Raw genomic sequence first — 23,053 nt, 5'->3', positions numbered from 1 at the left:
AGTGGGTGCACTTTCGTCGCCATGTAATACAGGCAACTAGTACAAGCAACATTCACTGGGAGTAACAACAAAGCGAGCCATATAGCAAAGAACTATTTATTAAATGTTATGAACTTTTAACAATGAAATGATAATGTGCAAGGCACTTTCACTTCCGCCAAAATTATGCTTTCCTTGGCAAAAGAAACTACAAGATGGATTGTATCAACAATGCGCAAAATAAATGTGACTGGCACTGAACTATCGAAATAAGAATAAGTGGCAGGAGTATTGTCCCCAACAACAAAATGGGAGGTAGTGTGTTTGTGTGTTCTGCCATAGAACAACAAAGTGCAAGATATCAAGCTGATTGGTATCCAATGCCCATTTGAATAAAAAAGAATTGCAAGTTTTCATCCAACAATTTGATCCCAACCTCTGGTTAAGCTGTATCCCGAAAACTAGGAAACAAGGTAGTCTAGGTTATGTGAAAATCGAGCTTTGCATTTAGCTTTGCCTAATGAAATGAATGTGAGGTCGGAATTGAAGATAATGCACAACTTTCGCCGTAGATTGCGACCGCTGTCATGACTTGGCAGTGGTTGAGACCTTCTTGGGGATGCGCATGGCATTTACAAGTAGAAAAGTGTGGTCGCAAGATTCTTGTGTGGCTCTGCGTGAAGACTCTGACCAGCCAGAAAAGCCAGTTTGTGGGCATACTGGCATGGGGCAGGGACGCGGATTGTGCCCTGTGGGAAAGAAAGAAAAGGTGCATTATGAAACTTTTCGAATGTAGCGTACAGGACACGAAAGTGAAATAGAAGTAATAATTGTTAAAGACAGTGTTAGTTCGTTTGAAATCAGTTGAAATATAGTTGAGTTGAGGCTTCAGCATGCATGTCCTCGTCTATCTTAGCAGGAGTATCTTCTTAGATAGGACTTTGCACTAAACCACCTAGAGCATGAAACAAGAAGCGCACAACACAACCATGAAGAGAGTGGCATGATGCATGGTGACTCGTGCACCTATGCACCTTATTTGATGTCTCCACCAATAACGACGCAGCGCAGTAGAGGTGTACATCCTCCTCTCCATAAGTTAACAAGTGATGCACTTGCTCCGGTCTCACACCACTTTCTACCTTGCATTCTTTCCCACAGCACTGATTACATTGTAGGACTGCATTATATAACCAAAACTTAAAGCCTGGTGGTGCTGCTGTACTACATTGAACAGCAACGTTAGTTTCTTGAGATATACGATTGAAATTTTCAGGTAGGTTCATAGCACGAACATTTGAAAAAGTGCGAAGTATTGCGGAGCTGTGCATGCTAGTTCTCTAGTTACAGGAGTATAGTATCAAAATATTTCACATGGGTCCCCAAGACAAGGTCTAGAGAATTTGCAAAATGTTCTGGCACTGGAATTCATTATGATCATGACAGAGCCCTTTTTCTAAATTTCTTTTGTAGAAAAGCTTTAGCAGAGCATTGAAATTAGTGTTGATTTAGACTTGCGTTTGTAAAACTTGTATCCTTGACACAATATGTTTGAAAAAAAAAAACTGCTTCTTCTTGCCCTCAGAAATATTTTTAAAAATGATGGAGATCAATAACAGGTACCAGGATATTGCTGGTGCGAACAACCACACCAAGCAAAAAATTTAGAAAACAACCCTTGAACATTGTGTGCACATTTCCAGGTTTAAAATGATTCGCAGAATAGTTAGAGAAGTCTTTGTGAACTTTTTATCCTCTGCTGCTGCTTCGACTGACTTCATTTTCTGGCCTAGATCACACCACAGGCTGTGATCCGTTGAACGAGGTTTGATTGCTCTCTGGACACCAGGCACATTTGCAAAGACTCGTTCTTGTACCGAATGGTGCATTAAAGACGCTACCCGCTTGTCCCACCCACCTTTGTGCCGTGCACCCCACACGGCACACCGTCGCATCAGATCGCTGGCCTCGTGCACACCTCTCCCGTCTCTCCCACCATCTCGCAAAGCTGCGAGGAATGAAGACAAGAGGGGAGAGACGAAGGCACGCCGTGTGGGGGCACTGCACAAGGCAAAGCAGCTGACGTTTTTTCTTTTTTTTTTTACATTCCTGGATTTTCGCGTTCCTTTCCTTCTTGTAGCAGACACCCAGTGGCAAGATTTAATTGTGGAACATTGCAGTAAGCGGTTTATTTGACCATAGAACACACACTAAATTACAGTGCAGCAGCTGCTCCTCTTTGTTACTTCTAAGTACAGTCGAACCAACTTATAACGATCCCCCATAGAATGATCTTTCGGTTATCACGACAACATAACTGCACTGATGATATGGCCTTCGAGACGAGCGTTCGAGAGCCCGCCTCGCGGGAATTTTGGAAGCCGCGAAGAAGGTCACGCGTTTTCAAGGCACACCTCCAGGGAGGATACGTGCCACGCACAGCAATGGCACAGCATAAACAGCACGACGCGGGGTGTGCGCTGGTCCGATATCGGATGTGACGACGGCGTCACTCGTTATTATAAAATTGTGCATGCGGCACCATGTGCATTATGCCTGTTCCAACGATTTGGCACGACCATCTATGTCTTTCCACCATGGGAACAATGGCCACTGAAGTGTTCCTGTTGACACGACTCTACGCAACACGAGTTGACGAAAACTCGCAGGCGCGAGGACAAGCAGGTGCTCACGCCTGCGAGAGAGAAACGATGGTATTCCTAAATAAATGCATCACTGTTTTGATGATCCAAATATAATCTCACTATCAGGGAGGGAGCAGTCTACCTGGTTTTTTTTATTTAGGGTGTTGCTACACTGCGCTCCGCAACACCCCAACGACCGGCGCTCAGCACCGCGATTTCCACCGCGGCACCGGTGTACAAATTCGAGCGGTATCTGCTTGCGCAAGAACGGACGCAATTTTCTCTCTTGCACTCGCTTGTCCTCGCGCCTGCAGACAAACGACTGGCAGTCCCTCCAAAGACCGTCTCGTGCCAGACCAGTGCCTCAAAAGTTCCTAAGCGATTACGTCCCTAGGCACCTAGGAGCTCCACGATTGCTATGACAACACGTGTTAAACGGAAATTACGTGACCCGCCGTGCCACGCCCCCGCTGTACCGACTGGCAATTGTAAAGTCGCGTCCCAGAGATGAGAGAGCCACGGTCAGTAACTAGCAGCTGACGCGGCTACGTAGTGACGTCAGCGTCCCGCCCTGACCGCAAACCACCCACGTGCGGAGCGCCACCGCTGGAACTGGTTGGGGCGGGCGGGCATAGGCGAGGGAATCCTGCGCAATGGCGCCAGCGAGGCTCCCTCAATCCCCACAAACCCAACCATAAAAATGGGTATTTTCTACGCAGTTGAGATGGAATCAAACCCACAACCTTGGAAGTATTTGAGCAGCAGGACATCATGGCCACTGAGGTACCACAGCAGATGTTACAACGCAAGTCTGACATTACAGTGCAGTCCACTTATAACGATATCGAGAAAACCAAAAAATATGATCGTTATAACCGATGATCGCTATATCTGGCTGCCATATTAAAAAAAAAAAAAAACGCTGAACGTACCTTTGCAGCTACGACTCGAATTCGCCGCTTGCTCTAAAGAATAGATTGTAGAAAGTAGGCTGTGAAAAAACAAACTTTAGAGCCAATGATCGTGTCAGCGTTAGGCGCGCCAAAATAGTCCGAAATTCGCACTTGTTTTTGCGGCAGCTTCAGCTTGACAACCGCGGTGTGCATGGATTCCAGCTGCTGCGCGAACACTGGCGGTAATCCTTTAGCATGCATAAAATCAATTAAGAGTCGATCGACGACAGTGCACTTTGCGTAGACATGGTCGGGTCAAGGAGCCACTGTCAATCTCGTTGTCACTGTCACTGCTTCCGTCGCCACCGTCGTACAACTTTGCCGTCTGTCGAGACAGCACATCTCGGATCGCTTCGTCGGTGATCTCATCGCAGAACGAGGCAGCACTGTCTGCAGTCAAAAGTCCTCCATCGACGCACCACCTGTGTCACCAGTAGGAACGAGCTCCCAGAGCTCGGTTATTTCCGCTTCTCCACCGTGTTCGTCTCACTATCAGTGGGTTGGGGAGTTCGTCCTGACGCACAAAGCCCGCCTTTTTGAAGCAGTTGTATATAGTTGACCGCTTTACTTCACGCACCATAAACGAAGCGCACGGCTTTCAAAAGGCTGATCTTCAGTCAGGGGGCCCGTCTGCGTGACCCGACGTGCCAAGAGCTGCGCGGTCATTACCAAGATTAGCCACTCCAGCATGCGCCGCCGATACAGGGCTTTAAAGTTGGCGATCACCCCAGCGTCCAACGGCTGTAGGCCTGCCGTAGTATTTGGAGGCAGAAACATCAATTCGACCGATGTTAGCTTCGGGCTAACGCTGTGTGCGCTACAGTTGTCCAGTAGCAACACTACTTTTCTTCCTTGGCCTTCAACGATACTGTCGAACTCGACGAGCCATTCTTCGAATAGGTCGCGGGTCATCCACGCCTTCTTATTATTGCGATAGCGGACCGGGATGTGCTGATTCTTAAAGCACGTTGGCTTTTTTGATCGCCCGATCACGAAAGGCTTGAGGCGATGGCTCCCGTCCATGCTAACGCACAGCAGCACGGTCACCCTAAGTTTCGAATGCTTCCCGCCGGGGCATCGATCTCCTTTTAGAGCGTGAGTCTTCGACGGCAACATTTGAAAAACAGGGCAGTTTCATCGCAATTATATATGTCTTTCTCGGCGTAGCGCTCCAGCACGCCAGGCAGCTTTGTCTGTAGCCACTGCTGCTTTGCCTGTGTGTCTAAAGACGCCGCTTCCCTACCACGTTTTTGTAAACGATTCTGTGCCGCTCTTTAAAGCGCTGGATCCAGCCTCCCCCAGGCTCAAAATTTGGGCGTCCCAGAAGAAAAGCGAAGTTTTTTGCTTTGGTGGCAAGTATTGGCCCACTAATCGGCACATTATGCGTGCGGGTTGTTACGAACCACTGGTAAAGCGCCTCTTCAACATCGGCGTACAAAGGGTCTCTAACCTTTTCCGCTGATCGGCATGGCCGCTAATAGCACCTGCCTTCACAATCGCGGTGCTTCCGGCTTTCAAAATGGTTGATATTGTCGACTGGGCGAGCTCATACTTCTTCACGAGGGCGCTCACCTTGAAGCCGCGTCGAGAATCCTGCAAAATATCCATCTTCGTGTCAAGCGACACAGCCTTGCGCTTTGTCGGCGCCATCTTCGAACTGCGTTGTCGCTGCTTCCGTGGCTGCAGCGGCGAAGCTGAGAGAAGAGACTGAAGAGACTGAGTGGGGACGGTCGCCACCGCGCCCTTTGCTTGGCGCTTTTTTTTTTTTTTTTCGTACTCTCTTTCGGAGCGATTGTGGCCGAAGCGCGCGAAGCAGCTAGCGCCATCTTGTGGCGTGTTGTGCCAACTCAGGTACACTCCGTGCGCAGGCGGCGCGGGCAGGGCGGGGCGGGGCGGGACGCGCGCGCGTAATGGCGGCAGATACGAACTTGCGGAGGTAAACATCGCCCGGTCTCGACATCGTTCGTTTCAGGAACTAAGCAACGCAAATGTTACGATTATTTGGCACGGAAGAAGCCGTCCAGACGGCAAAATTTTGATCGTTATATCCGATATGCGGTGAATAAGCTATCGTTATAAATGTTTTTTTTTCCCATAGACCTAATGCATAAAATGACACTCTCATGTCGACCCATCGTTATAACCGATATATCGTTATATGTGGTATCATTATAAGTGGACTGCACTGTATTAACGCAAAGTTTTCTTTGCGACTGCTCCCGAACTTTGCTGACCGTGTCGTACCGAATTTCTCAACACAAGAGAGCGCGAATCAGCTCTAACTTGCAAGCTGACTATGAACAAAGGACAGGTGCTTACTGGCCAGTTGAAGTACAAGTGGGTGAGCTTGTAGGAAAGCCGCTGCATGTGCTCGGGCTTCAGTGTCGTCGTGTCGTGGATGACGTTGAAGTGTGTGGGTGCCACCGTTCCCTGACGTACACTCTGGGAGATCAGATAGAAGTCATACCTGCAAGGTACAGATTACAAGCAAAGATTTTGTATACTTACTGCTCTGTTCAAGTGCAAGCAGCACATTATTTCTTAATCCAGTTAATGAATAACAAATAGACACTTCAGCCTTAACCACAAAAAAATTTCTTAATGTGAACCAGCAGCTTGAAGAGTAATACTTGCTCACAAGAGCTAGAGACGTTGACGGACCAATTTAATTTAGACATTTATTATGGCCACTGCTTCCTTTTTGAAAGGCAGGTACAGTACCTGACCGATAATTTGAACTTGGCAAATAAAAAACAGCTATTTCTGCTCAACATGGAGGCAAACGTGCTATTGGCGGGACCGGAGGCTGTCCACACAATGAGGCATGTTTGAATTACCGATGTCCAGATTATCCATCGGCGACTGCAGCAATACAAAACATGCACTGTGGCAAGCTTCATGAGCTGAAAGTTGCCTTGCTGCTCAGTGCAGCAACATTTGGAGCAATCAACATTACAGTTATCTTACAAATAAGAGGATCACCGTTTATATAACCAAAGATGAGCAGAAGACTTACCGTTCGGGCTGGTCACGTTGTTGTCAATGACAGTTCCTGGGGGAGGGTTCTGATATCCACCACCCTGTTGTCCATGCTGAAGAAACGGGCGGCAATCCTCTTGGTCACGACGACAAAGGCAAGCTGAGGCCTAGCGTGAGAACAGCACAGAGATTAGTCAAACATCATTCCGAGATAAACTTAACCTGCATGAAATTCAAGAAAGCCTTTTGGAAACGAGTTCACCATGCAAGTGCATCATGTATTTTACAAGATTTCTAGAAGACTTTACTTTTAGAAACAATTAGGGTACAATCAACGACCGATTTTTCGGAGACGCCTGATAATTCGGATGCCTCAGACATGGCTGTACCGATTTGAGCCCTTGAGGACACTAAAAGGCAAGCATTATTTTTTTCAGACAGCCCAACTTTACGGACGTCTTCACAGTCCCCAAGGAGACAGAAAGTCGGGACACCTGATGCAGCTTGTGTACAGTGTTGTTTACAAGTAGTATAGTCGATCCCAGATATACTGAACATTTAGTAGTACTTTCGCTTTTAGTAGTTAGCGAATAGTGCACGCTGGCAAATTCACACGTAATCAGTTTCCCCGACACTGCCTTGGTCTGCTGGTCAAACATGTGGACAAGCCATGCATCCACAATGAAGACTGTAAATGGTTTTACAAAGATTTGAGATGTGTTGTATACTGCAGTTATTTTCACTGGCTATACGCACAACTGTTTAAACTAGGCACCCGCCGCAGCAGCTTCACCACAATGCTCACTCGCCTGTCGAGCATGAAAGCACCAGCACGCATTCAGTTTTATTGCGGTACCAGCAAGTCTCTTCCCAGGTAACCGCACACAATATTGACAGCTATCGCTGCCAATTCTATTGCGATACATCTTGCCCATCTGTTTAACAGCACGTGAGGCGTAGTGGTGTTGGAACCAAACGCGCCGCCTTTCCCTGCTAACTGCTATCTGCTATAAAACTTATCTTTACTTCGTATAGCTGTCTACTAATTTGCTATCGCATTCGATGCGACTGCCTTTCAGGCGAAACTGCGACTTTTTATTCAGCGCAACTTCAGTGCATCGGGAGGAAATCTGTTTTTCCAAATGACAGAAAGTTGTATTTCTGTTTGAAAACATGATGTGCGTGGTACTGTAAAGGACTTTTTTGTCATCATGGAAAACGGGTGCGTGTTACAATCGAGGGCGCGTTAGAATCAAGTAAATACGGTAGTTGTGCGAGTCGTAGAGGCATCGCCAAACGTTCCAGCCAGGCGGGACTTCGGCATCTATAAGAAAAACGACCGTCGTTGGAGGGGGCCACGGAAGATGCTTTTTGCGTGCACCGCAATGAGGATGGGAGATATTGATCGTGCGCTCCCTTTCAAAAAGTGGAGCATCTCTAATGCGCTTGATGGTACTGATAATAGTGTACCGTTTGAAGATAGAAGATAGCGACGCGGCTAGCAGCGATGGTGACAATGAGCTCGGCATGTTTATATTTAATAAATGCTGTTTCATTTTGCTAATGCTGTCCTCGCTTTTTTGTTCGGCCTACATTCGAGGTAAGTTTTTTTTTTTTTCTGGCTTAGAACTTTTGGGGGGTCGGCTTAGAATCGGAGTCTGGCTAGATTCGAGTAAATACGGTAGTGTCGGGCGCTTCGTAGTTCGCGTTGAAGCGAGAGATAGCACACGCTCGTTGCTGCTGCGCGCTCCTCACTTCAGCGTTTTGAGAGCGAATTTCCGCGGTCATTGAGCGAGACGTGTTCATGTTTACCTGTGCTGTGTTACTCTGTACTTGTTAATTTAGTAAGCGGGCCTGGCTCGCCGCCTTTGGTTTCGAAGATGCTGCTGTTTTGGCAAGGCTGCCACGACGGCGGCATGATATAAAAATCAGATTTTTTGCTGCCTACCCACAAATAAAGCAGTGCGTGTGTTTGAGAGCATTGTGATGTAGTTCTTTTCCAGCTGGTAAGTAGCCACTAAGCTGGCATTGGTGGTTAATTTCTACATCGTTAGTATGTACCTAAATGTCGTTTCCGGCCGACTATGTATTAACGAGGTTTGACTGCACATTGCTCGCCATGCAGGTGCAATCCTTGCACTTGTTCCTGCGAGACCTGCGAATGTGGGCCTAATTTTGTGCCAGCCAAACAGACCACAATTTAGTATTGCGATTGAGCCAAACCACCACAGCAATGGCTGTTTATGTGGCCTCACTGTGCAGCACATTACACTCCTATTGTAACATCACTGCATAGAGCTGTGGGTGATCTGTTGGCCCGATATGTGCCCAAGAGGGACCCAAGACTTTCACAGATCCTGCGAGCAATAGATGGTCCGCGATGGGCAATACTAAAAGGCCTGTACCGATCGCACTACGCTAAAGGGCCATACAAGGACTAGTGCATTATGCATCCTTGGCACTGTGTTCAGTCATTTGGCACACATCCATGCTTTCAAGCATTGAAAGAGCAGGTGCACGGCAAACTTTTCCATCACGGCGACAGCTGCGCCCAACGTCTGCTATTTGCGCAAGCCGGGAAAGCACAACACGCAAGGAGGAATGCAAAGGAAGTTCAAGCAACCGAGAACTTACTCTCGCCCTGGGAACATTTCAGTCAGCAGGCTCTGTATCTGGCCCACTTCCCACTCCTGAACCTGCAGCAGCTGCCCATCCGAAACACCATCGCGGAAGAACAGGATGCGCTCGGGGACAGTTTTGTTCTCCTCCTGATACTGCTTCAATGATACTGCAGAGACGAGAGAAAGCAAACGTTGCAGGTGAAGCAACCGCAATGCATGACAATTTTAACAGCTCATCCATGCCAAGTCAACAATGAATTGGACGTGCGTAATGTCAAGTGCTAGCCTGCACGTATGGTGCCTTATCAAAACCAGCAACACTAACAGCTCAATGCAAGAAGGCAAACAAAATTAGAGGAAAAAAAGAAACGGATGTCGTTACAAAATGGAAATGCTTTGTTCTTGCAGGCATTCATGTGCCACATGGCTTGCATCATATTTCATTCAACTTGATTCGCAGAGAGTTCCTGTTCCCGCCAGACAAAATATAAATTATTGCACAGATCACACTTTTATTACGACATCTCTTCATAAAATGCCCTAAACCACTACGAATGATGGTGTCTAGCTGCAAGCAGTTTCTGGGCAGCTCACAAGCAGCCTCTCGTGGAAGCAAAATGAAACAAGTACCTGGAATACCAGCACTAAGTGCAGGCCTCATTAATATTGAGACAATTAACCGAGTGCTGTATGGAGCTGCTGCAATTATCACAGCTGCAGCAGGGCTTTGACTGAGAGAGCACTCACATGCCAGATGAGTCTTGAGGGCACTCCCCAGCTCCTGGTGTGTCTGGTGGAAGCTGACACGAGAATACCAACGTGTCAGGGTCTTGTTCAGGCTGGCTACGAAGCCACCAGCCGAGAGGCCCTTCTGACGGCAATCGTGGTACGTGTCGTACCCGATGCACATCACACCTTGGAGCTGCACGAGATCATGAACACACAAAAAATCACAGCATATCCACGGGGTCAATGATGATGAGTGGGCGAAGCTCCGGAGGGAATCATCGGATCTCCCGCTTAAGGGGACACTAGCACAAACGTTAGAAACGTGCAGTACTCTCTAGTAAGGCGGAGCGGCCACAGCGTCTTACGCAGCCATTTACACATGCCGGAACGTGCACCGCGTTTGCCGACGCCATCACATGACTGCTGAGAGAGTATACCCCCCGCATTCATAAACGCTCCTCGACTTGAACTTGACTTGCCACCGCCTTGGGCAGCGTGTTCGAAACGCGTTGAAGGTAAGGCAGAGAGGCCACAGCGTCTTACACCAGCTTCTTACACGGGCCGTAACGCGCTAGCACAAACGCATTAGAAACACGCTAGAAACGCGGCCTTTCGTTAATGTTGGGTATTTATTGCCATCGTGGTGCGTGTGTCTATGTGCGCTTCGTGGCGTAGTGGGCTAACGCCGCGCGCTCGGAAGCGAGGGGTCCCTGGTTCGATTCCGCGCTACGGACACAACTTCGGAATTTTTTTTTTCTCATTTTTCTCAGACTGGTTACACACTACTACTACTACTACTACTACGACGGGGACGGAACGGGTGCCGCTATAAGGAGCTTCGCTCCAAATACAGGAGGGAGTCGAGACGTGACAGTGTTAGCCAGTATCCAGAGTGAAATCTCCTTGCTACTAGCTTCGTATTAATGTTTTTTTTTTTTTAGAATAAATAGATTCGAAACATCCCAGCCATTCGCAACTTGCACAAGGCCATGAAGCATGTGCAAAACAAGTACCGTAATCGGCTGCAGCAGGTCTTTCTGAATGGCTATTCTGAATGCCCAGTCATAGCTACAATACGAGGGACAATGACACCATTTTCCAGATTTTTCACCACTGTGCGCGCAACTAATAGCAGAAAAATTAAGCGTGACACCGTATGGAATCCGAAACTTCGGTAACTGCAAATGGTTGGCAGCATGGTGGCGAACCGTTTTGCCACACTTGCCTTTGTGCGACAATCCACATGCACACCTTCGTGGCATCTCCGGCAGACATCGAAAAGGTGGAAGTGGTGGAAAGGAGACGGGAGAGGGGCCACAAAGGCGTGCCGTGTGGCGTGCACAGCACAAGGACGAGTGTGGCAAAGCCGCTCAGGACTTTTTTTTCCTGGTTATCACTTTTTTTTTTTTTTGGCGCAGAAACTTAGTAGCCAGTTAAGTGGCATAGGAGTGTTGTAGTAAGCCATTTACCATTGAACGCAAACAAAAGTTCCCAGTGCAAAGAGTAAAATATACTTCAGTACTCCTTTACAACCTCCATAATGTGATCACTGCTACTCCAGCACTGCATTTAATCCTAGCAAAGATGAAACATACTACGCACACAAGCGAGTGGCGACGCCACCTTGAAGTCCCCGCACCAGCTCACCGTGACGTCGTGGATTTTGACAGTGTCTTCTAGGTCTCAGTCAATTCTTTAGCGGTAAAGGTTGACTACATTGTGCTCTAAAAGACCCCAAGACTGAATATGGCAAAATTTCGCGAACTTTTACTGAGCCAACGTGGCCCAAATACGAAAAGTTACTTCAGAAGTCGTGACGTCACACTGAAGTGCTGACGTTGGGGTTTGCGCGCGAAATTCAAGAGAATTAACTTTGAGCTTCATTTTCTCTTCTAATATTTGACCTATTGCAGTGTCATCCATAGTTAACTATGGAAGAGTCATCGAAGAATACTTTATCAGTCTAAGTTGATTTATTGCTTTGCTTTGGTGTCTTAACAATGACCTTAGGCATAGAAACAACGGTGGCAACCTAGCAGGCTCAGTACCAGACACATGAAAGGTTATTATAAACACGGGTGTTCATCGATGGCTTGTCTTGGCACTTTTGGGGGGGGGGGGGGGGGGTAGAGACTAGGCACGCAGTTGGTAAAGCCACACCCACAGATGTGCAAATACACCAAACCCCGGTGATTCGATCACAGCTGGCACGTATTTCGGTGCGATATGAATTTGTTAACATTCCCCGGCAGAATACATTGCTCTTAATACGAAAAAAATCGACGTGTTGCCGCACCACTGCGGATCACACAAACGCGTGAGCAACCGGCCCAGACAAGCCGGCACAGCAGGATCTGGGCAGGATCCATAGTCGCCAAGCAACCGGCCACGTCACGCGGCTGTGCAATCTCTCATTGGACCCCACGTCGAGTGGACCGGACCACATCAAAGCCTAGCCGATGCTCTGACCAGCGAGAAACGACGTAGACCGCTACAGCAACGACGACGACGGCCAAAACGCTCCCTGCACTCAACGTGCGAGACGTTCAGCAGCATGCAAAAACATTCGCAAGATCACGTGCGTGCACTTGTATGCCTTCCAGAAGGCGATCGTTGACGATTTGAGAAGAAAGCACACAGGGATTGTATAACCCCGTTGATACGTCTTTCAAGGGACCACGAAAAAAGTCCCACTTTCGCCCGAAAGGCGAAGCAACGATTGCAATAGCAAATTAGGCAGCTGTATGAAGTAAGGATAGTATTTTGTAAGGATACTTTGTCAACATCGCAGATAGTTTTGAAGATGAGGCCTGCGCGGGCTTGCACTTTGCGCACGTCGCAGCACGCTTTCAAGATACGGCCATGTGATGCGGCAGACGCGCCGTATCGGTAATGTGCCGGTAGCTTGATGCAACGTACAAGCTGGCTGCAGCGCTAAATATACGTGACCGCCACACTCAAACGCAATCTAAGATGCAGGAAAATTGCAGATTGACGACGTATCAAGGGGAATTTAATACATGGAAGTCAATGTAGGGTTCAGGTCGGGACCGCGAAAACACGACGTAGCAGCCCGGAAAATGCAGCAGCATGGAAGAAAGCTATCAACAGGTGTTCCACTATAGGAATTCTTTTCTGGGTAAAATAAATTCATTGGATTTTGTGTATGTTTTGATGATATAGCACTGAACTAAACAAATGGTTGCCTACACAAGCACTGCTGCCGAGACCTTCGTTCTTACGAGGCCACGAAATCACCTACCTGCCCTGAAGCACTACACAAACGGCTTATTGCCTCCTAAAGCTGGGAACGCTAACATCACCTATGTGAACAGCAAGCACTTCCTTACTGAAGCAGAGAGTGAAGAATACAGCAGCAGCTCGGAGGGAAGGAAAGTGCTTACCGGAATCTCCACAGCCCAAGCTTCTCCACCAAGCTTGCAGTTCATCTGAATAGCCACCTTAGTTGCCACCGACTTCAGATTTTTCTTGTTGCTGATGGTCCTGCCAAGCATCACCTGTGTGTGCACTGCAACAGTAAAAGGGAAGCCCAGTGGTGAAGCTTAGTGAGCAACACAGCAAAAGACATGATGCAAGGAAAAGAACGAGTTGTGTCAAAGTCAAACCACTCACGTCCCATGTCGACACAAGCAACCTTCTTGAGACTGTCATAACGGTCTTTGCGATTGTTGGGGAACACTGCCATCAGCAGCTCAGTGCCCTGGGAATGTTCTTGAGGCCATTTATGTAGCTGCCTACACGGTCATCATCCAGAGCAACTCTGTAAGCAACAAACAAACAACAAAAAGTAAAATATATTGATCCACAACAGCAGCTCTACATTTGGCAGTTAAGAGACCACTGAGCACTAGTGCAGCCCAAATGAACATGCGCCCGCAAGAGTACACCCAAAGGTCACATCGCACCAGAGTTGCAAACACAGGACACAAACCGTGTTTCATGCCAACTATTGCACCTTTTGAGCACCACCTGACCCATGCTGGAGATCATCTGCGAAGCTAAAGGTGGCCTAGACTGCTGCTATACCCATCTTTTACTACATTTGCGCATCATAGCATCTTTGTATGCAGGCATTCAGCCTGTCAAAAACCAATGTTTATTCAATAATCATTTCTTTCGCCAACACAGGGTTGTGAGCGAACACAGTTTCAGCAAACTGACAATCGCGTGACGGGGGCTTTTTTGTGCTATTGTGCCGATACTGTTGGAGTTTCTCGATTATTTTGAACACCTGAAGTTCCTCAACGTGCACCGAAAGCTTGGTATACAAGCACTCTAGCATGCGGCTCTCATAAGTAAAAGTGATGGAAGGAAGAAAGGAATTCTGATCATCACCTTGGGAGTCGAAAAACCCACAAAATTTTGTGTTTCAACATGCCTTGCACCATGTCTGACACTACTAGTTCCTTGAGAGTTAAACCCCAAAAAGCACACTAGTTCTTTTCCATAACTGTCACACATACAACGTAAAACACGCAAACCACAATGAGTGGCAACACTTCCCAGTGGTCCCAAAATGCAGACTGTTATCAACAAATTGTGAATATGTTATCACGTGAAAAACTGCTATCAAGTGAAAACATGGCCCCTGGGTTCTTGTCAAACTGTTGCACAGCTTTGAGCCCAAGGAGCCATTCCAAACAGGATGAAATAAAAGCAACTCAATTCAGTTTAATGCAAATAATAAGAAATATCGATACGTACAATTGAGGCTGCTGCATGGTCACTCCCATCGGTGGCCCAACACACATCAGCTCGCGCACAAAGTCCTGAGCATTCTGCATGTCACGACGTGTGCACACAACCACCCACGAACGAATCTGGATTGCTTTGAACATAGTCTTGTCACGCATCTCCCTCGAGAAGTCAGCAGTCAGGGTTACATTGGACTGAAAGATGAGTGGGGAAAACATTTTTCAGAATAAAAAGTTGCTGCTATTGACTTTTTCTGCACAAATAGAGGAAGAAAAATGCCATAGAAGTGGGTTAAATAGTCACTGGCCTACAGTTGAACTCCTGTTCTAAAAAAGAAGTGCACTGATTCAGATTTCAGGAGACCGAAAAAAAAAAAAGGAAAAGGTCTGGACTACTTAAGGGGGACGCGGGTTCTAGAATGGTAAAAAACCGCCGAAAAAATTGATTTTGGAAAAAAGCATTTTAGGAATGGTTTGGGCCTTCAAGCAGCTGCCCTCAAATTATTAACCCTGAATTCAAATCGGTAAATAGGAAAAAATCGGCTTTCAAACGCATGGGAGACGCGAAAAGAACCTGCGGAAGGCAAAATTTGTTCAAACTTCCCGCGCGGCGCGGGCGCAGCCGCCATCCGACCGCCGGCTTCATTTGGCTTGTTTTGTAGCTGTTTCCTTTGTGACATTTTGCGCCAGCTCAAAATGGCGCCGCTCAAGCTGAACGACCGCTCTCGCCGCTTTCGAAGGGTGGTTCCGGGCCTCTGATTGGGCGGAGAGCGCGCGCGCGCAAGGCGAGCCCCCCGTCGCGCGCTCCCATTGGCTGGCGCGCCCACCGAGGCGGCCATATTGCTTTTTTTTTGTCTGTTTTGCGTGCGCCGCCGTATCTCCGTTGCTCCCGGTTTCTCGCGGTCGTCTGCTACGCTTGTGTTCACGCGGCTCGCGCACCGTCTTTTCGGTCTTGCGCTCGTCTGAAGATAACGCGCTAATCTTACGGAAAGAAACGAAGCATCCATCGAACGCACGGCTGAAGATCGCAGACGAAGGCGCGCTACCCGAACGGCCGGAACCACAGCGTCCTAAGCGGCGCATCTAACGTGGCCGTTCATTCTACTGGGCGTATTCTACGGCCCATCTGATGTCATCAGATCGTCAGCCAGCGCATCCAGCGCACCAAGACTGTGTTGACATGGCATACCATTCAGCGCAAGACCGCGTTGATACGGCGTACTATTCAGCGCGGTGCGCGAACCGTCGGCACGAGCGGAACGACCGGAACCACCTGTTGCGTCCGAAGCGGCCCATTAACGTCGCCGTCGATTCTACTGGGCATAGCTACGGCCCATCTGATGTCATTGGATCGTCAGCCAGCGCGTCCGCGGCATCCAAGACCGCGTTGAGTGGGCGAGTCGGCTGAGCGCGCGAGAAGTGCGGCGATCTTGGAAGGAGTCTCTGGCATCATAGTGCGCAACGGACCAGAAGTTCAAGTTGCTAGTCGCAAAAGCTTCGGAAGTCGCAAAATGAGCATCTAGACAGTAGTGATACCAAGGTTAGGCTTTCAAAAACGGCACAAGCCAGCAAAGAACCCTGCATATACAGCCCTGGCATGCTGTACGAGCGAAGTGTGTGTTGAATGACATAATCAATTTTGGTCATTCATAAATAGTCCATAAATGCGCGATTTTGACTTGAACATTGTGTAAGTTTATTTGTCTATGGAAAGGCTACTTTATTATACAATTTTTGTATTCATTTAGCTTGCAGGCCACTGGAACGGGCACATGAAGTGGTAAACGTAGTTTCTCATGCTGGTTTAGGGGCAGTACATGGCTTTATGACAAGCTTTTCCCAGTTTTCTGGCAGGGTACAGTCATATATTTAGTATAGTCATTCTCGTGAAGAATAGAGCTACAAATGATGTCATTAATATTGCTGTAGCTGGATTCTTAGAAAAGTTTCAGCTGTCTAAACTTCAAATGCGTTTTTCTCAGTTCGATGTTTTTACACACCGTACTCAGCCTTACGGGGCTTTTTTTCTATGATGTTGTTGAGTGACAATAACAAGTTTGGTATCAGTGTATCCGTAATGAAATGATCTAGGGGGGTGATGCTATTTATGTTACTCTAGCATCATTTTATAAATTACAATCAAAAGTAACAATGGAGTGAAAATAAGAAAAATATATTCACAGTCAATGTTGGTCTCCTTTCTTACCTTTATAATGCTTTCAAACAAATAAAAATAGCTTCACCCCCTAGAGCAAGTCTTTGGCATTAAAGTCATGCTCTTACTTTTTGTCTTTGACAAGGATAAATTGCCAAAAAGCCCCGTAAGAAGTACTCATGAAATTTATTTCCAGATTTTAATACTTTCTGAACTAGAGTAGCTATCAAAAAAACTAATTATAGATTTGAAATCAATGTGAAAAATTGATCTAAGCAGTGAAGTTTAGTTAAGATAGAACCAAAACTAAAGAAAATGTTTTAGAACCCACGTCCCCCCCTTATATGTCACATTATCAAACAGACATTCTTCTGGTGTAGACCTTAACTGTGTTCACGATTATATTACCTTCATATTCTCTGCATGAAATGACAATTTTCATCTTGTGCAAGTGGTAAGTTAAACCTCCTGCAGTGCACTTTTGTAAAACACCTGAAGCCTCTGAAGTGTAGTAGCAGCAGCAAGTATGCCATTAGCGATTCTTCATCCAGACAGGCATGCTTCTCATTATGACGCACATCATTATTTTCTCATGAAGGCGTAACCAAGAGGTTGAGCAATCACAGTCAAATTGCCTCGTATGGAGTCATACGAGGCAATTTCAATTTCAACTCTTTCACGCAACTGCAAGAGAGCAGATAAACTCATCGTGGTGCCTATGGGCATGCAGGCATGTGGCCAATGCAACATCACCCACGACACCAAACAAAAACTAACCACAAGGCATTACAGATTCCATCTGACATGTACAATATGGATTTTTCATTTATATTTAACAGATGCTACATGGATTTCAACTTAATTTAACAGGGGTTATACCAATTTACCTTTAGTGTAATGAACAACACTAACATCTTTCTTTTAATAAACAAGTGAAGAAAAAAGAAAGTTCAAGTTACCCTGATGTTGTTTCCGTGAATCACTCTTTCAGGCTGAACCTGGCGAGCATCAATTTCAACGAGGCTCTCCGAGAACTTCAGACCCCACTGGCCCATTTCCTTTACGACTTGCTGATTCCTGTAGAAAATCACAAGGTCAGCAAACAGAGAAACTGCAACAAAACTTCCCAAATATCCACATTGCATCTCAATACTTGACAGAGTTGTACAGCATGGGTTGGTAAAAGCAGTTTTTTTATGACTTCCAAGTGCTTACCACACAATGCCAAGAATTCTAGGACAGGGTTGACCACAACATTAGGGTCGCAACATTGTAAATTCCAACTTATTCAGCACCCGAAGCGTTCAGAGATTATGCCCCTCTTCCAACCTGCAGTTCTTTAACATGCATTTAAATACAGGTGCCCCCACCAAAATGCAGCCCTCTGTGGACAGGAATTTAACATGCAGTAGTTGTGGTCAGCGCCAGAACACCATGGCCATTTAACAGCCAATCAAACATGCAATAACACATCCAGAGAAACTGCTAGCATGTGTGCCTTACAAGATTCGTAAGCAATAAAGAATGACATATGCTCACTAAAGAGCCGGTCTAAGAAATATGAATGGCTTGTCACAGTGTTCAGAAATTAGGCACCTTTTCCCGCAATCTCAAACCTGGGAAAATTATGAAACGCTCATCCACACACCTGCTCATGTTCCGCATGAATTCCTGGAGGTTGGCCACACGCTTTGCAGGATCAAGCTTCATCTCGCTGGCCAAGTCCTTCATTATGCTAAAGTTTGAACGAATGTCGTCCGTCAGCCCTGCGATCAGACAGCAAAGAAGCAGGTGACTATTCTCCGCAAGAATGATGAACTGCACAAATCAGGTCATAGCACGTGCAGGCATGTTCAGAACTAGACCACTTTCAGCCGTGATCTGAGCAGGTATTCTCAGTCATTCACTTTTGGGACGCTATCACTCCCAAGATATTTCGCATGACTAGGCTCAGTCGTGCTGGTGTCTACGGGTGGCAGCGTTCCAGGTGCTGTGCTCTGATGGCATGCTTAGCTCAGTGCCATGAATGTCTCTTTCCATGTGTGTCAATGCATCCGTGGCTAATCAAGCAAAATCTTGAGAAGTGATTGCATCTTTGAACAAACGAGAATAGCAACCCCGATCTTTACCAAGCCCCATTGTTCAATCGGCACCCATTACACGGGGCTTAGTGCAGAACTGGTGCACAGGGCTTAGTGCAGTTTGTTACATCTTGTTACAATGTGCAGAAGGTAAGCTTTCCACACATGCAAAAGTAAAACTAGAAATGCAGCTCGATTCAAGTACTATTTTTCCACAATTTTGCTCCAACGACCCACGTCCCTCCCCTTTGTACAGGCGAATCAATGCCTGCCGCTCACCAGTGAGGAAGCACAGCTCTGGAATCAGGTAGAGGTTGTCGGTGCGGCCAACCCTGATGTCTCGCTCCCTCGGCCGGCACACAAGCAGAGGCTGGTTCAAATCCCTGATATCCTTCTGGTAGTGCTGCACACAGACGAGACTTGCATGAGGCAGACATGGCCTCTTGCATCAGCAAGCCTCACTTCACACAAAGGCACAGACATGCAAGTAAAGTCCAAAGGCTTGCCGGTTTTGTACAATGCTCATTGCTGTAAACAAGTTACAGGCAGTGTTGTCCACCACCAAATTTCGACCTATACTCCGTTTCATACATCAGTCTGTGGAAGTTACGCAAGAAATACGGCCACCAAAATGTATCACTCCACGCGTTCCGTCTATGCTTTGCTGCGCGTCAGCGGCGTTTGCTCGCGCAAGCTCGCATGTGAGGCTGCCGCGACGGGATGCAAATAAAAAAAAACGAAAGCAAATTGAACTAAAACAATGTGTTAGCAGCCGTACGAGTACATGGTTTGTTTGTTTCTAAGGGTAAATTCATTTCTTCGTTCAGAACTGAGCTTATATAAAGAACATTTTCACAAAAATCAGTCAATAAACACCGCACTACTGCTAAGTGGAAACACAGCGACTGCAAAAAGTATGTAGCCTCTACAGCGTTGCACCTGATGTATGAAACAGAGTATAATCTGCACGAAATTCTAATTAGATCATTTTTAACAATAAGAAAAGGTTCATTACATACCCTTAACCCTTTGAAGGTCACACTTATTTTTTTTACTACAGATTTAAGTTCTTCAGAGTGACTTCCTTGAAGATAAAACGAGCAAATACCGTATAAACTGGAATAGAGGTTGGCCCCCGACTGTCTTGCCCAGACAACTTGGTGTCCTAAAGACTGCTATGTAAGACGAGCAACTTCATGTTTTGTTTTTGTTTTTTATTCCCAGGAAAAAAAAATCTATATTCCAGTTTAGGTGGCACTTTAGGTGACAAAGCAACAAACATTTTGTATGGAATTCTGCACATGGATTATTGAATACACGAATAAATCAGCACAATTCATTCTTCTTTGCAAATATAATAAAATTCACACAACTTATTTTTATGTTTTAAATACGCAGCTGAACCACATCTTGAAATACCATATTTTCTCGCATATAACCCGCACCAAAAATTGAAAAAAATTGCTTAAAAAGTGGGAGTGCGGGTTATCTGCGAATATTCACGAAGGGATAGGCACGGCAATGCGCGGCCTGCCGTGTAGAGTCCGCGTGCAGAGTCCGCGTGTCTATCGACATCGACGTGTGTTAAGGCAATAAGAGGCCAACACATGTTACAGCCAGATCCACATCCATAGTCTGGTTAGACGCTTTTTGCACGGTTTTGCAATGAGTCGGGTGCCGTTTCTTGTACGCCCAGTTTGCACAGTTGGCCAGCCTTGTTAAGGCATCACGAGTGTCTCGGCGGCAGTCTTTCATAGTGCTTCAAAAAATGTGCCATAAGGAACAGCTTAGATGGTTCCGAAGACTATTTACATCTTTGAGAGCGGCGATGAACCCTCGGATGGCAGCAGTGAATCGGACAGCACTGACATTGCGGCGGTCGTTTTGAAATGAATGTGTTTTGAAAACGAAATCATGACTGCCCGCAGTTGTAACTTCCCAGTCCTAATTTTTTCAGATAAGCGTGCAGGTTACATGCGAGGTGATTTTTTTTCTTTTTCGTGGAGTTCAAAGTTAGGGGTGCGGGTTATATGCAAGGGCGGGTTATACGTGCGAAAATGCGGTACTTGCTATCATAATACACTTTCTATCATGTGTTCAAGAGATAGACAAGGGGGTTAGATCCCCGCAAAGATGGTGGTGCAGTGGCCTCTGAGCCCCATCCAAAGAAATGACGAAGGACCAAAGGAATGTAAATTGAAGTGGATCATGAGGAAATGCAGTACCGGGGATGCAGAGCCAGAGCAAAAGCAAGGCATGCCGCACAAGCTCCCACAAGTGAACATCAGCAAAAGAAAGCGGAGTGAGAAGTTGCTAGACAATATTTTCATTACAACCGATTTCATTGCCACAATGCCAACTCAGTACTGCGGATTCCCGCAAGGTGTAGGAAGGTTCATGAACGGGAAACACTCGTACACCCAAGTGCAGCATGAAGCTACAAAGGAAATCTATACGAGTGTCTCAGAATAAAAGCCAAGCATTAGAAGAAAATTTGTCCTGGCCCGAGGATCGAACGCAAGAATGGCTTTCTCGGGCGGTCGCCCTTCACCTGAGCCAACCAGGAGGCTACAAAATCGCAGAGCGAGGCCAAATTAACTCGAAGCACAGGGACACAGATATGTCCCGAACTTCTAGTTGTCATGGTTAGTTCAGATGATAAGCGACCACCCCAGAAAGGTGGAAAGGCGTTGGTCCTGGTTTGGATCCACGGACCGGGAAAATTCTTTAACTGTGAAGCTTTTTTTCTGAAACGCCCACACGGGTTTCCTTCACAGCTTCGTGCTACACTAGGGTGGATGACAATTTTTCCCTTTGAGGTTTAGCAATGTACGCCTTATAGGTGTTACACAGAACACGTGTTTACTTACGTCCTTGTAGTACTTGAGATAAGTGATGGGCCCCTCTTTCGTTTCGAACGTCTGCTGCGGGTTCTTTGTCCAGTCAATGTCATCAACACGGTAGGTCTTATTGTTGTACCTGCATAGGGACAAAACAAGCACCAGCAGCAGAGTGAGTACAATGCATGCAACCTCAAGTAACACTAGATGACCCAATGAAAATAAAGTTAAAAAAGGAGTCACCTGGTCATGACAATGCAGCCAACGACAGCCTTTACGGCTTCATCCTTGTAGTTGCCGCGAGCTGTCTGCTGCAGAGAGCCAAGAAGGTGGAGAACGTTCTCTGTTCGAAGCACCTTGTGCACTGTGTCCACCACCATCAGGACGCCGCCATCATGCTGACCGACAGCAGTTGTCAGGCCTTCCCAGATTTCTAGCCTGCACACAGCAGAGCCATAAGCACGAAGCAAATACCCATGCTTTGGTCTACTTTAACAAAGCTGCTTTCTGTTTTATGCCGTATTCTTTTTGACAAGACAGGGCCAAGAAATATTGGCGAGACCTTGCCTTTTTATTACTGTTCAGCTAAACATATTTCCCAAGAAATATTGGATACTGCAGACAGCTACACTCTGCGCAACACAACCTATACTAATGCTGTCGTGAAGTCAAGGTTGCATGTGTGACGTCTACACTACGTTGCGATATACGCTGGCATATGGGATGGTTGAACATGAAACGCACCCGCAGACTTGACTGTCACAATATTTAAATGAGGGCGCGCAACCTACATCGACTTTACTTCACAGAGGGTCACCAATTCACGCGACACATTGAGAACAAAATCCATTTATCTTGCCATCAAAACCACAGCTGTCCATCACAATAAAAACTGTCAACTTCCACTTAACTCTACTGCCACTTTCAGGCTTCAATGCAGTGTTGTCTCGCACCACACGCACCCTTTCACTAAACTTTACGTCAACACAACAGTCTAAACTCAAACCCACAATAACACAATCGGCAGGAAAAGCAAGAAAATGTGCTTTCGCGAGAATTTCATTGCTGTGAAACGAGACAGCACAGGCAGGGAACGCATCGCAAAGCGATACTTGACTGTAAAAATGGTGTTAGCCTACATTTTGCAAGCCGTGCTCGGGGCTGTAGAACCGCACTGCTGACAGCACAAAGTGCACCACATGCATGAATCAGCAATGGCAGAACTGCCATGGAGCGGTATTCTGTCGATTGCTTTCGGAGATATCACTTTCACGAGATTTCAGCTATCTCTACACCGGATGCAGCGCAAACTGCGTTCCACGCACGCAACAGCATTTCTCCAGTGCAGGCTATCGC

The 23,053-nt window shown here is 46.7% G+C and overlaps 1 pseudogene; it reads right to left on the bottom strand.

Annotated features, from left to right (window-relative positions):
- Positions 1-205: 205 nt before the first annotated feature.
- LOC119446324 (piwi-like protein Siwi) overlaps positions 206-23,053 on the bottom strand; it is a 38,892-nt pseudogene continuing 16,044 nt past the window's right edge.

The sequence above is a fragment of the Dermacentor silvarum genome, chromosome 3 (assembly GCF_013339745.2).
Source record: "Dermacentor silvarum isolate Dsil-2018 chromosome 3, BIME_Dsil_1.4, whole genome shotgun sequence".
Lineage (NCBI taxonomy): Eukaryota > Metazoa > Arthropoda > Arachnida > Ixodida > Ixodidae > Dermacentor > Dermacentor silvarum.
The sequence above is the reverse complement of the archived record's forward strand: the minus strand, read 5'-3'. Positions and strand labels throughout refer to the sequence as shown.